This window comes from Dermacentor albipictus, chromosome 6, assembly GCF_038994185.2.
Source record: "Dermacentor albipictus isolate Rhodes 1998 colony chromosome 6, USDA_Dalb.pri_finalv2, whole genome shotgun sequence".
NCBI lineage: Eukaryota > Metazoa > Arthropoda > Arachnida > Ixodida > Ixodidae > Dermacentor > Dermacentor albipictus.
In genome coordinates, this window is record NC_091826.1 from 125,057,169 (window position 1) to 125,071,656 (window position 14,488).

At 44.9% G+C, this 14,488-nt stretch overlaps 1 protein-coding gene across 6 annotated transcripts in view; it reads left to right on the top strand.

Annotated features, from left to right (window-relative positions):
• Positions 1 to 14,488, top strand: part of LOC135899463 (salivary peroxidase/catechol oxidase-like) — a 207,123-nt gene that overhangs the window by 56,725 nt on the left and 135,910 nt on the right. The window lies entirely within an intron of this gene.

A 14,488-nucleotide genomic window follows, 5' to 3' on the forward strand; every position in this document is an offset into this window, starting at 1 on the left:
ATCCGCAACCCAAGAGGAAGCGCCTTGTCCTTTCGGCGCCCAAGTAACCCCGCCATGACGCAGCGTTAGCAGCGCAACACTCACGCCATCTCTTGTACTGCGCTTCAACCACACCGACCACCGCGGGCCCCAGGCCACGCGGCAAAGCCGAATTACAGGAGACGGGAGCTATGCCCGAAAACAACATATCAGAGGACGCGTGAGAGTCGTGCATCCCCACATAGTACATCTAAAGCGGACAAAATTAATATCTTACACGTGAATATCAAAAAATTTAGTATTATGGAAATACAGCTTTTGAAGAGTCCTTGTAAACAACGTAACAATTTCACGTAAGATATAAAATGACATATCTAATTTGTCTGCTTTGAATGATCTAATGGATGCCGTTTACAGAACCGCGATATCTGTTCTTAATGCAGAGCTATGAATTTGTAAACTTCGTCCTTTTATTTTTTTTCAAACGGTCGGATATTTGAAAATATTTTTAACAAAATTCAAGCCCTCAATCCAAATTCCACTTCCGACAATCACTAGAGTTTAACTTTCTCTCTCAAATGCAACAAATTTCATTAAAATCTGTTCAGGAGCTATCTCAGAAAAACGTTTTTGCGTTTTACATGTATTTTAATAGGCCGCGTCGGAGCTGGACCCGAGCTAAAGCTTGCTCTTAACCTGCGGGTGAAGGAAGGGCTCCGGATTAAGTAATATAAGCAACTGCGCCCAAAGAATTGTGTGCCATACGGCGTGAGATCTTTGGATTATGAAATGCTCTAACTACTGAATTTAACTATTTTAACTATTGTCCGGAGATGGCATACATAGTGTTGCAATTTCAGTGTTTGAGCTCTATCAAAGGGAAACAAACCTCTCGCACGTCTAGCTGTCGAATTCCGTTGTGTAATCAAGACTGATCTTACATATGTTCTAGAATATTACCTTGGTTGAACGTGCAGAACAATTTCAATACCTATAACGTAAAACTGTTCCAATCTGTTTTTATTCCAACGTCATGACATCAAATGTACATAGCCACCGACGCAAGCATCGGACGGTAACTCGTACCGCTTACTTATTTATTAGTATACCTACACTTCGCCCATTCGGGCATTACAGTAAGGAGTAAGTGCATCATGAAAACGCCAGACGTACCACTTATAGAAATGGACATTAGAGAGAAGGAAGAAGTAGGTGTACAAATTATGACAATCCGCAGAATTGACATGTGAAAGCAAATGCGAAAATTATACACCTCAATGACAGGCGAAGACACGTAAAATATCTTGCTTCCTCACGTTGACGTGGCTCTCGCTTGTGATACGTCGCATGGACGTCCTCTTCCGTACGTGTCACGCCTAGCACGCTGACGCTACGCGAGAAGGGGAATCTGCGGAATCAGGCTTCCGCCTCATTGAGCGGGCTCGACTAAAAATATAATTTGTTGATACCAGGCACTAGCATCTGTCAGGTTTCTCTTCGCCCACATTCGTAAGCAGTGCCACTTTATTATCTCAACACAGCCTGATGTCAGTATGAAAGTTACGAAATTTATCCGACCACTACAAACAGCAGCACTGCCGCAACAAGAACTGCTGTGGATGGCGGCACAAGGTCAATTGGTGAAGTTCCGATCATTACAGACCCTTGTCACTTTTTCGCACCTTATCCATCCGTGTTGAACAATTATCAACAGTGATCAATCGTACTTCGGCAGCGGTTCGGTATGGACATGGCGACACCGGTGGTATCTTAGAAGCAATCTGTGATGGGGACAGAGGTAACCGAGTACTGATAGCGTCCTGTGCCTGTATTGTTGCCGCTTAGACGGTGTTGAAGAGAGACGCGCGGGCCCCTATCTTGAAAGCCATCTGCGAAGGGGGCATAGTGCGGCGAGTGCTGATAGCTTCGTGAGCGTTGTGTACGCGCCGCTTAGTTTGCGCTGAAGCAAGAGGCAGTACGAACGTGAACTTGCTTGCTGCTGCAAACCCTGTCTTGAAAGCGATCGTCTTTCGGGACGGATGGGCGGGTAATTTTCTTCATCGGGTAAGCACAAACATGCTTAAGTAAATAAAACAACTGACAGACGCATTTCAAGGCCCTTTCACTTATTGCAATAGTAATTAGCAATACATATGACAATGGTCCCAATCATAACAAGCGGATAGACAATGACACGATAGACAGCAGAGCATAGATTATTCATAGTAGTTAACTGAAGTAAAGAAATTATAAATAGATGAAGTAAAAGGTGAAAAACCAAACGCGCGACAGATAGATAGATAGATAGATAGATAGATAGATAGATAGATAGATAGATAGATAGATAGATAGATAGATAGATAGATAGATAGATAGATAGGGTCAGATGGTTCGCGGTTTCCCGCTACTCGAGACATATTTGGTAGGCCACTGCCTCGAGAGTACTATTGCCTTAATTAGCGACAAATTTTTGCAGCATGCTTAAGCACCAAGGACTACTCTTCTTTTTTTATTAACAAATATTTTGCTAGCAAATGTTTTTTTTTATATTTGCTTTACTGCTCCTACTCTGCGACTTCAGGGGCCTTTGCCAGGGACTCATTGCCTATTTTCCATCCCTAATCTTGAGATTTTGCATATTTCCAAGGAATAAATAAAATTCAAATAATTTTGGTCCGTATACTTCAGCATGTGTGACCGATGATCGGGTCTATGTCTGGGAATTATAAAAATAGCTTACAGACGCCTTTCGAATCTCTTTATCTTAAAGCCATAGTATTTACCTCACTATACATTACGTCCTAGCTCTAATGCACCGTATTTTTAAAACAGAAGGGCTCTTCTATAGAATATAATCAAGTACATATTGTTCACACTCAAGTGCAGCAGCCTTTAGTAATCTTTCTCTTGATGCGAATCAATGTCTTATAATTGCAACTGTCTATTTGTTTATTACTGCTGTATCGGACACGTGTACTGATTATATCCGCGTGGATGCGCATCGGTGATGCTCAGTGTGTACAGCGTGCTGCAATCATGTCTTTATAAGCCACGCTCTCAATAAACCTTGGCTCTTTCCTGCACTGACCATGCTGCTGTAAGCGTCGTCTCCCTTGGCACGTTACAACTGCTCTGAAAGGTCTGCTGAAAATAACAAATTTGTAGAAAATTGAAAGAAACCTCAAACTGGCATGTTTTCAGCCAGCTACCCTTTGCAGGTTTATTTTTTCCGTGTGATAAAGAAAGCCTGCGAAAAATGAAAAGTATCATGTGACTCACCATCCACCCGAATCAAAAAGCAGGGCGCCTCAATCAAGCTTCACAGGCGTCTGTGGCAGAGCTGGCACTCTATCTGGCACACCCCGTCTGCGATAACTGTACAGTATGTTTCCTTAAAAAAAAAACAGAAATATCCTTGCAGCCGCCTTGCCAGAAAATTTCTGTAAAGGTCTGTTTTACATTAAGAGAAATATCGTGTTTAAAGACAGTTGCCTGTTCTATATTACAAAAAAAGTTCTATTTCCTCTTTAAAATTTTTCATTTATTTTAATATTTCCTGTTTTATTTCAGAGAAAATGTATGTGTAAAGCAATTATTCATTTTGAGGCCCAGAAAAAGCTCTGTTCTATGTTAATATTTTTCTGTTACTTCACTTTTTCTTCTGTTCCACTGTACAGAACTGTGACGAGTAAAGACAATTTTCTATCGCGGTGAATAATGGCCGAACCAGGACTGTCGCTGAAGCCAACGCTTTGAAAGAGCATTTCTCTTCGTGAGGGCAGTTGTCGCCCTCATGAAGATAATTTTCTTTGTCGAAACATTGATGGCAACCGACATTCCTTGTTCGACCACTACGTATAACTTCCGGACTGCATTTACATTTGAACTCCTCTCATGTTTGATTTTTCTACCACGCATCACGTAACCATTATAAAATGACAAATATCATAAAATATGCCGCTGGTCTCGAAACGAAAATTATACTTTGCGCTTAAAGGTGAAAATGTTCAACTGCAGCACAAAAAGACGAAGGTCACCCGTAGCCCTCGTGTGCGTCTCCGTTTTTACTTCACTACGTTTTCTTGCGCTGCTGTTAAATGTGGTCAACACTTTCTCTCTTCGGCTGTAAGAAATAACGTGTAATTTAGGACATTCAAGAAGAAAATTAACTTTTGTTTTATTTTACATCAGAACGTCACTGGACAGATAGATATGAAAACAGGTATATTAAGAGGACTGCTTATGCGCAGTAGGTTGAGAAAACAAGGAGCATCGCTATCCCTCCAGGGGTTAATAACATCTTAAAAGTCAATTTCCTGGGCTATAGATAAGCTTCCGCTTGCCATAGATCGCACGCGTACGTGGAGACCTTTGAAAGCAAGGCAAGGAAAGTAAATAAATAGGCACATCTTTTTATATAAGAGGCACTGGTGGGCATGTTACGGAACTCGCCGACCCTGTCAGTAAGTTTGTTTTGAATTATTCATGGCATGTGTTCATGCACAAATTTTTGACACGTAGTAGAATCCAGATGGGTGAGCAGTGTGCATGAGGCATCGCGGTAGGTGTGCATTATGTCATAGTGTCCAAATATTGTGAAGTGGACATTGAAGAGATGTCCGCACTTTCAAAGCAAAGGTACAATCGAATGATTTTTTTATGCAAGAAGGAACTGTAAAGTTAGATATTGGTTTAACCATCGTAGCAGAGTCACAAAATTGTTCTCACCAGAAAATTCTTTAATCTTATTTCAGTCTAACCTTTGTTTTTGTTTTCTATCAATAAAGTCTGGGATGTTACCTGCGAAAACTACAATTTTATTATAAGGCACGTTGTAGTAGGGGACTCCGGAATAATTCTGATCACCAGTGGGTCTTCAACGTGCCCCTAAGGCAGGGAACAGATGCGTTTTCGCATTTCAACCCTATCCAAATGCCGCTGCCGCGGCCAGGATTTGAACAGTGATCAAGAACGCCCTACAGTGTGCGCCTATGTGAGTACGGTGTAGGAGGTCACTTCCAAATAATGCTTATTCCAGCCAGACGACTATTTCATTTCAGGTTACTGCAGAATATTAGTACATGGGCAGCCAGTGGCACCGCATACACTCTGAAACCAACAGCACTCACTATGGGACAAAATGTACACGCCCTCCCCCTACCCCTCACACACACACAACACACACAGAACCTACGCAGCACACACAACTGTTTCTTTAAAAATAGTAGAAGCCTATACAGAATATTGCACTGACAAGCTTCATTTTATTATTGCAGATAATAAATAAGCTAGACGATGTGTGAACCTCAGGATATATGAAGCCCGCATGGTTTTCTTTAAATACAGTTAAGAATAGAAAGGAGACACGTTCAGAATGACTATTGCTACGTTTTAAAGGAACAACAGGTTGGTCCCCCCTGGTTCAGCTAGAAGTTTAACTAGCACCCTCACACTATCTTGGCCGTTTTGTTGATTGTTTTTATGCGTGTCACCTATTCACGACAATATTAACATACCATTTGTGCACCTATGGTTGAAACATTTTGTTAAACCATGCAGCCAGTTAGAACATGATGTCAAAAACGAATATGCACATTCAATCGTGACTTCCTCTTTTATAACTCTTCTAAACTTATCTTACTATTAGCTTTAGGGACATGTTCAAACTGAGGAATTGAAGCCGATCAGTGGAGAAGTGATGCGACGACTTGGTTACTTCATGGCCTCAATTCCGCAATTTGTACATGTGCTTCAAATAGAATGCTTATGAAGTTATTTAGTGAATCGCTTTAATCAGCAACCTGAACATTGCAGTCTGTCGCTCAAGCACACTATTTCGTTTAATCCATATCAATAGACCGAGTTGTGCTCCATGCAAGTTTTAAATTTCTTGAACGAAACAAAAAGGCCGCAGTTTCGCCCCAAAGGCTAAGCATCGGTAGCGATAGCGAATTAATAGATAGCTATACGAAATCAGGATACTAATTTTATCGGCAGTATAATCTTGGGAACATTCGCTTATTAAATGATTCAACAAGCATTGTGTCTGGGCGCACAAATCAATATGAAGACATCGCACTCGATGAGCGCGGACACTCGCCGTCAGAACGCTGGTGTTAGCAAGCGCAGCAACAGCAGCGACCTAAGTGACCTTCGCGCGTTCTATCAATTCAACGCAAGAGCGGCGAGACCACAGTGCGTACAAAGGCATGAGCCGTCAGGAGATCACTTCCAAGATAGGCACGTGGTCGCGCGCGCGAAGTCCGCTCCCGCGCTGCCTCCGTCTGTTCCCCTTGCGCTCGGTCGCGAAATCATCATCATCATCATCATCATCAGCAGCAGCAGCAGCAGCAGCAGCAGAGGCAGCTTGGCTACGCCCACTGCAGGGCAAATGGCTCTCCCATACTTCTCCAACTACCACGGTCATGTGGTAATTGTGGCCATGTTGTCACTGCAAACTTCTTAATCTCAACCGCCCATCTAACTTTCTGTCGCCCCCTGCTACGCTTCCCTTCCCTTGGAATCCAGTCAGTAACCCTTAATGACCATCGGTTATCCTCCCTGCTCATTACATGTCCTTCCCCTTTGTGTTTCTTGATTTCCTTCGATGGGGGCGAAATGCGAAAACACCCGTGTACTTAGATTTAGGTGCACGTTAAAGAACCCCAGGTGGTCGAAATTTCTGGAGTCCTCCACTACGGCGTGCCTCATAATCAGAAAGTGGTTTTGGCACGTAAAACCCGATAATTTTTCTTGATTTCAATTAAGAGGTCATTAACTCAAAAGAGCGTAGGTTTGGGCATGTCGGTATCTTAACTTTTACGTTTTTAGCGCCCGAAAAGGGACAATTAACGATCAGGACGATCATTAACTCGCGTTTGTTCCCTCAAAAGCACAACGTAGAAAATGTTCCTGATAATTTAAAACAGTGGACACATTACGTTAGCTGTACAATATTAGTCACGTGATACAATGACACATGCTGCCTTTAACTTTTTTTACTAGATGTGTTGCTGCAGTTCAATTTATGCAAGTTTTGACCATTTGTTTCTGATTTTTGCAGCCCGCCCTTCATACATTCAGTTTTTCTTAGTCAAAGTACGGAAGTAAGGCTATCAGGCAACATGCGAGCAATTCTTCGTGGCCAAGAGCATGATGACAGTATATTTTTGCGGTTCAGATACTAGCACCTTCCACGCTGTGCTTTTAAAATGGCCACATAATACACAAAGCCGCGCAGTCAGTGTTGCGTCTAAATATTTTCAATATGAAACGACTTAGTCAGTGGCCAGACGAAATGATTTCCCGACGGTAAAGTACTAAAACACTTGAACCGCAGCTTACGAAGCAACAAAATCAATACCGTATACCATGTACCTTCATATGCGGCGGGTTCATATCCCAGCATCAAACCAAATATAATCTGACACAACATAAAGAAAGTCGCACATTCGAGTCACTTCAATAAACAAAACACTTGATCGTAACTTAGAGCTAATGTCACTGAGTGAGTTTTGTTGGGAGCTCCCATATGGTTCTTTTTTTCTCGCAGCCACAGCGAAAACGAAGGACGTTTGGAAAAGGCAAGAATAGACAATAATACATTTGTCAAGCCCACTGTGTATCCCTTACGGGTGCTGTAATAAAAAACTAAAGCTAAATTTAATACCCAAGTCCCACTTTACCTCACAAAGTGCAACGTACGCTGAAATGTCGGAACACGTAGTTGCTAAATTTTCTCACTGTCCGCCTGAACTTTCTTTGCGGGCTACAACGCGGTCCTGTTCTATGTCATGAACAAGCGGCCAGTATAGGGTAAAAGAATACGTCGTGCACAGTTTGCAATGCACTTGAAAAGAAAACGACTCAGCTCTGACGATTTTCGAAAGCAAGAACGGAGCAGTGCCGGAATGCATTTAGTTCAATAGCCGCTATCTTGATTATGACACAGGGCATCAAAGCAGTACCGCAAACAGCACGTTGTGCGTGGTATATGCGAAAAATGGCGTGTATGAATAGCAAAAACTAAAAGTGTATTTTATAGTTTTTGATGCAGTTAGACTAATTTGAGACGGTTATATATTAGTTTTGACTCGATTTGCAGACTACTGACCAAGAAGAACCAAATTTCGCTTTTCTTTTAACAGGTTTCCGTCATAGAGCCTACACAGAAAAATATTTGTCTGTTAATTTTCTTTAAATTGACAGCGTTTTTTCACAGTGTAGAGTGATGCCTTGGTATTCATAAGGGAGCAGTGGTTGGCTGGCAAACATAAAGGACCCTTCACGTCATCTAGCACGGTGGAACCTCAGACGGCTGCAGTTCGACATCAATGTTATATTGTCACGTTGTAGTGACGCCGAAGAACAGAGTGTACTAGCGGATATCTTTCTGCGGCCATGAAGGGAAAGCTACGGGCGCTGGCTGCTGCATGTTTTACCGCGCCAAGTAGTCCGACAGCGTTTGACAGTGCTTTTGATTGCTCAGAACAGACGCTGTTTCTGCGCGCGACGGTTTCGCGTTTGCCCAGACACGGAAGGCAAAAGCCGCAAAGTAATTTTCGAGCACGCTTAAACTTCGCCTTTAAGAGTGGAGCGCAATACCACACAAAGATCCCTGACTGCTTCTCACGCTTCCCGGCAACTGGAGAGCATGTAACCGTAATGTTTACCAAGAAACGCTGGCCGCCAACGCTATGGACGAAGGCGGGCTTTGATGTAGAAACGTGGCCTCTTGCTTGGGCCGCGATGCGAGGGAGGTGAGCGCCAGCTCGAGGTATTAAAGGGACACTAAAGCGAAACAATAAATCAGGTTAGGCTAATGAAGCATTGCTTGAGAACCCTGCAGGCAATCATTTAAAAAAAACATAGTTTGATTATTACATAAGAAAATGAAGGTACAAGTATCAGTACTTGAATTTCGCGCCGAAACCCCAGCGCCGGTACGTCAGTGTGACGTCAGGGATTCCAAAGTATGTTTTCGCATTTGGGGCACGTTGGCTGAATAAAGGTTCCTGAAACTTGCCGTGTTTAATATTTGGTTCTTTTATTACACAATGTAGTCAATCTGTACCGCTATATATAGTTAGTAGGCCCTATAAGATTCCATCAAAATCCAAGACGTCACAGCCCCCAGGTGCAGGAACTTATGTAGGCGTCGCCACCCGTATTTCGTTCTTGCGCTTTTTCTCGCTTACCAAACGTCTTATCGTTGTAACAGTGGTGTTTTTGGTGTTGTAGAAGGGTAACTTACTAATGCAGGAGAAATCATTTTTTACTTTTGTCCCTTTAAGGAACCGGGCGCACCGCTCCGTGGCCCGCAAGACACCTGCGAGCCGGCGCGCAGAAATGGCGGACGCCGCGGCGGGTCTGTGATTGGTAGAAATGGTAGAAAATGTTTTTTTTTTGTACTTTTTGTGCAACAGACCTATGTTTCCCGTATAGTCAAATTACAATCCCAGAGCTATCCTGTCTTTAGGTTGTGTATATGCCATGGTTTACAAATTGTTGACGTATTTTAGCTTGGGAAATTCAATTAGTTCGATCAATTCCTTGCGTCACATAGAGGACCTTGGTATGGGTGGTTTGAAATTATGTTTACCGAAACGGCGTCCGACACCGGACACCCACGCGGAATTTTCTGCTCACGGGTTTGTCAACGCTGTCACGGTTAATAAGCGAACTTTTACACTTAATCTGATTTCTTCCGTCTTATTTAACTGTTGCTATTAAGGTGTTTATGTTTTCACTGGCCCAGCCTAAACGAGCGTGTAATAAAACGTGGGACTGTTCAGAAGTACTGTTACGCGTACACGCTTTTCCTCCGTAGCTTTCGCTTCATAGCCACAGAAAGTTGTTCGCGAGTGTAGCAAAACTGTGAATCACGAAACACACTCTTTATCGAGCGAATACGTGCCAAGGAAAATAGGCTACAGTCGAAGCACAACGATACCGGCGAGCGCAGTGGGCAATCGTCGTAATATTTCATGGAACAAGCGCGTCGCTTTTTAAACATATGACTCGTCGAACATTCCAGCGAAATCGCTCCTGCATGCTTACCTTCCACGAAGTGCTGCACCATTCGTGTCACGCATACTGTCAGATTAGAAAAGGTTCGGTGACAACAAGCAATGGATCGAACTATCAATAGCATTCGAGAAACTTCTGATACACGCAGGCGTGTCTTGCACCGAGTGATAACGTTTCATATTTGATAACCGATGAAAAGCGGTCACCAAAGAAAGACAAAGTAAGTGTGTCAATGGCCCAATTTTAAAAGCGTCGTCCCTATGCTATACATAGCACGATAACGAAAAACAAAAGCACACTTGCTAAACAAAAAATGACAAAGTAAAAGAAACTATGTCCCAAGGTTTGTTAGCGCTGGCAGAACGGCTGAAGGCGCACAACATGGGCTATATAAGGTAGCCGGTCCGCGCGAACTACTACTGGTTGGGTCTTCAGAAGAGCGGCCAGAGGTTCTTCAGCAGTGCGGCCAGAGTTTTCCCAGCCAGCTGCCGCAGCGGGGTTGGCGTTTTCTAGGAAGCGACCGTCAGCGTCCAGCCGAACGGCGCCACTAGGACTGGGGTGACTTGCTTTGAAAGAACGACAAGACGTCATTCCGCAGCCACCGCAGCCTCTTGGCGTCACGATGTCTGCTGCGGCAACTGACTTTGTGAGGAGGACAATACGCCGAGTCAGCAACTCTTCGTCGCCGGAATGCCGAGACGAGGTCGGCGAACCGGGCTTTGTTAGTGAACTCACCATCACCAACCTGGTCTGTCGGGAGTGGGGCAACTCCTGAAGGAATGTATTTCGCGGCACCGTCTCACACGCCCTTCAAGACGCAAGGCAATGGAGAACCACTGCGGCCACTCTGCGGCGGTCAGCTCGGGGATTAAGAGGCGCCTCCTTTGGGCAAGACCCAGTTCTGCGAAGACCATCTCGCCTCGATTGGGGCAGTGAAACCTGTGCGGAAGTGTGTGTGTAAGCCCTTCCCCTCAAAAGCGGCTCGGCTACGATGCTTCTGGTCGAACGTTTTCCCTTACCTAGGGATCTAGGGAGGACAGAGTATATTTAAGGAGCTGTTGCGCGGCTCCTCAGGGTGCTTTCTCTCGCAGTCATGCATAGACTGACGGACTGCGACATCCTTATGCAGATGCTGTAAATATACACATATTCCTCGTTCTCGATGAGAACAAGTCTCTCGCTTCAGCTACGTCCTCAGTGTGGATGAGTTGGACGACGGCATCGGCCAGCTACCATCTGTTTCATGCCCGACCCCAGACATTACAGCACGTGCACGAAGGCTCTTAACGAAAGACGCCATGTCAATGCACTGGCGCATAGTAGCAGCCTGTCCTGTCTAGTGCTCCATTCTCCTTTAAGGCTAAAGCGTTACTAGGCTCACATTGCAGAAACCATCCGATCCTTCCAGCCGTGCCTGCAGGCCGTCTGCCGCCGTCGTGCCAAGAATTACGGCAGCACGGCAAACGAAGCAAAATGGAAACGCCCCCCCCCCACCCCACCCCCAAGTGCACTGACCATAAGCAGTGAAACAGCTGAGCGCCGCACCTGAAATTTAGCAAGCGTGTGACTTGGTCCCATGAGAGTGAGGCCGCAGTTTGTCGACATTCGATGCACCCTTGCAGCAGGCACCCGATGGAGATAGTAGTAATAGTAGTGCTGCGGTGTACGTTCATATTGAACACAAGACGTGTCATGCCATGCTTCTGTATGTGACCTTCGCTAAAAACACGGCAGTACAAGAGACAACCGAAGTGACTCAGGAACACGGCAACGACGCTGGACGCCACGCTGCCGCACGCCACCCATGATAACAAGCTCCACATCACCGCTTATCTTCATCACGCTGAAGAAGGCGGTCATCTCGCCCGCGTACGAGTGAAGAACTAGTAAAGAACCGATAGTGGTGCTTCAAGATTCTTCGACGCTGCATGGAGCACCATCATGGCGACGTGTTTGTGTTTGGACAATAACGCGCCATCGTGGACTATGTCAAAAGGTACTGCGATCTCATTTCGGACGATACAAGATCCTTCAACGTAATGGCACACTTGACTACGAGGTCTTGCCACACGGCATTAAACAGACACAGCAGCGCCGCGCGCGAGCTGAAGTCATCTACGCTGTACGTCTCAGGCGATTTCAGGCGCACTGATGAACTTTGGAACCTTGGTTCTCTTATTTGAAAGGCGAAAGCCCTATATACCCCAACGAAGGGAAAAATCCCTCGAGTGTCCGGCGTTAACAGCGCTTGGCAAGAAAACTCACGTGACGAAGTGGTGACACGTCGTGAGGTTCCCGTCGATGGACCTGTTCCCCTCACACTACGACATCTCACGGTGAATGGCCACGGAGCCAGACGGATGGCGTGGCACACACTCAATAAACAAATCTAGCCCACTCCTATAAGAACATTAGGATGGATGAAAAGGGATTAAATTGGTAAAATTACAGCAACGTGGATTAACGTGAATCAATTTTAGTTCAGGCGAATTAAGGTAGAATAAAGTGGAATACGGTTCGTACAAATTAGAGCAAGGTTTATTAAGGTGGTTTCAATTCAAGTTAATAACTTAAGAAAACCCTAATGCTTTCGCATTCAAATCACGTAAGGATAGTTAAGTGACTCATTTTGTTTCCTGCTACATATGCTTTTGTTTCGGTTTTTAACCCTTGTCTTATACCCACTTTTTTAGGAGGGGGACGTTCACAGGCGGATGATTTTATATTTTTGGTCACTGCTTTTTACGAGCCAATCTGCGCAGCAACGTTATTACTCAGCGCTAAACGCGCATTTCTGTAGCTCAAGTTTCGCGAGTGTCTTCGCTCGTTGTATACGTTGGCTGTTGTCACCAATCTTTGTGTGATCTGCTTGTGTGCAAGCCATGAATTGTGTAGCACATTCCAGGAGGCACGCTGAAACCAGCTATTACGCTGGAACATTCACCGAGTCATATATAAAAGCCGGCGCGCTTGACCCGGAGATCAAATATTCCACGAAGCGAGTGTGCTTGACGCTAACATTGCAGTGAGTATTGCTTGTTTTGCTGGGTGCAAGTTTGCCCAATAAACAGTTAGTTTCTTGACGTGCGTGACTGTGGTTGTTCACCTTCATTACATTGAGGTAATATACAGGCTGTCCCAGCTAAGCGTTTAAAAAACGGCCGAGTGCGCCTGGGGGCTAGAACGAACTGAGTAGTGATGAGAATCGCACGGCCTGGTCTGCGGTATTCTTTAGAGCGCAGCTCTTGGGCGTCCGTTTCTGCGGCGAGCGTGGGCGTTCACGACGTAACCGAGCGAACAAGCACGGCGAAAGATGCGAGCGGACGCGACGCGAAAACGCGTGAGAAGCTTAGTACGGCGACGGTGGCTACTAGATGGCGCCACAGTAGCGCGCATCATCTGCAAGGTTTGTCGGCGGCGGCTTCTGTGAATCGTGCCCGCTGGTAATCACCAGTACTTAAAACATGCCTTGAACCACAAATTGAATATATTATGCTCTCTTATTATGTGCGCTGTGCCTTCGTTGGTGACAGACTCAGGCCCGTGTCTAAGTCTGTCACCAACGAAGGCACAGCGCACATAGTAAGAGAGCATAATATACTACCTGAAAAGGGAGGTACCCTAACGCCGGTTCCTCAGGACCATTAATAAAGTTCTTTGTCGGTCTGTCTGTCTGTCTGTCTGCCTTCGTTGCATAACGTCACGGCGCATGTGGCAATGCCTCCGTCATAAGAATTTTCAAAAGCCACGCAATTGCACGGCTTTCTATACGTTCCGCAAAAATGGCGAGCACACATACATGCGCGAATATCGCTCGACGACCTGCTGCGTAAGCCTCATCGTGCTTCCAGCTGCACAGGATGACGTGGTCGTTGCCGCGCGTTCCGCCCATGGCACATGCAGCGATGCCGGCAGATATTTCTCAAAACACCTGCAGTACATTTTTTTGCGAGCGATGATAGTATTCAAAAGTTTGGCATTGCAGTTTAGTAGCTTTCCTTGTTTCCCCTCTAATCCTAACTGAGGTTAAGGCTATTCCATATATACTGCGCGTTATCATTCTAAAAGTTGCGTATCAAGTTTTTGTTCAATGATCATTCGAATTGGACTCAACACAGTGGCAAAATGACCACATTAAAGCGTTATGAATGCTTAGGAATTTTATTTAGCTCTTCCATTCTTACGGTTTATTCATGACTCACACAGGAGCCTCGCAACATTATGTGAAGGGTGCTAGGAACTGATTCGATAGCTTGGATGTTCTGGGTGTTTGGTAAACTGTTGCCTCCACCATCTACCTCGATGCATGCGTCATGGCAGCTTGTGACACATCGATCGAAAGTACTCGTAGCTATTAAACATTTCAGGGCACATAATAGGCACCCGCGTGTTTCAGCGTTGAGTAAAAGATAAACTTCGCAGACAAGCAGAATCATTGAGGAATATCCTGCTCTTGTCTTTCATGAACTATCGCGTCCAG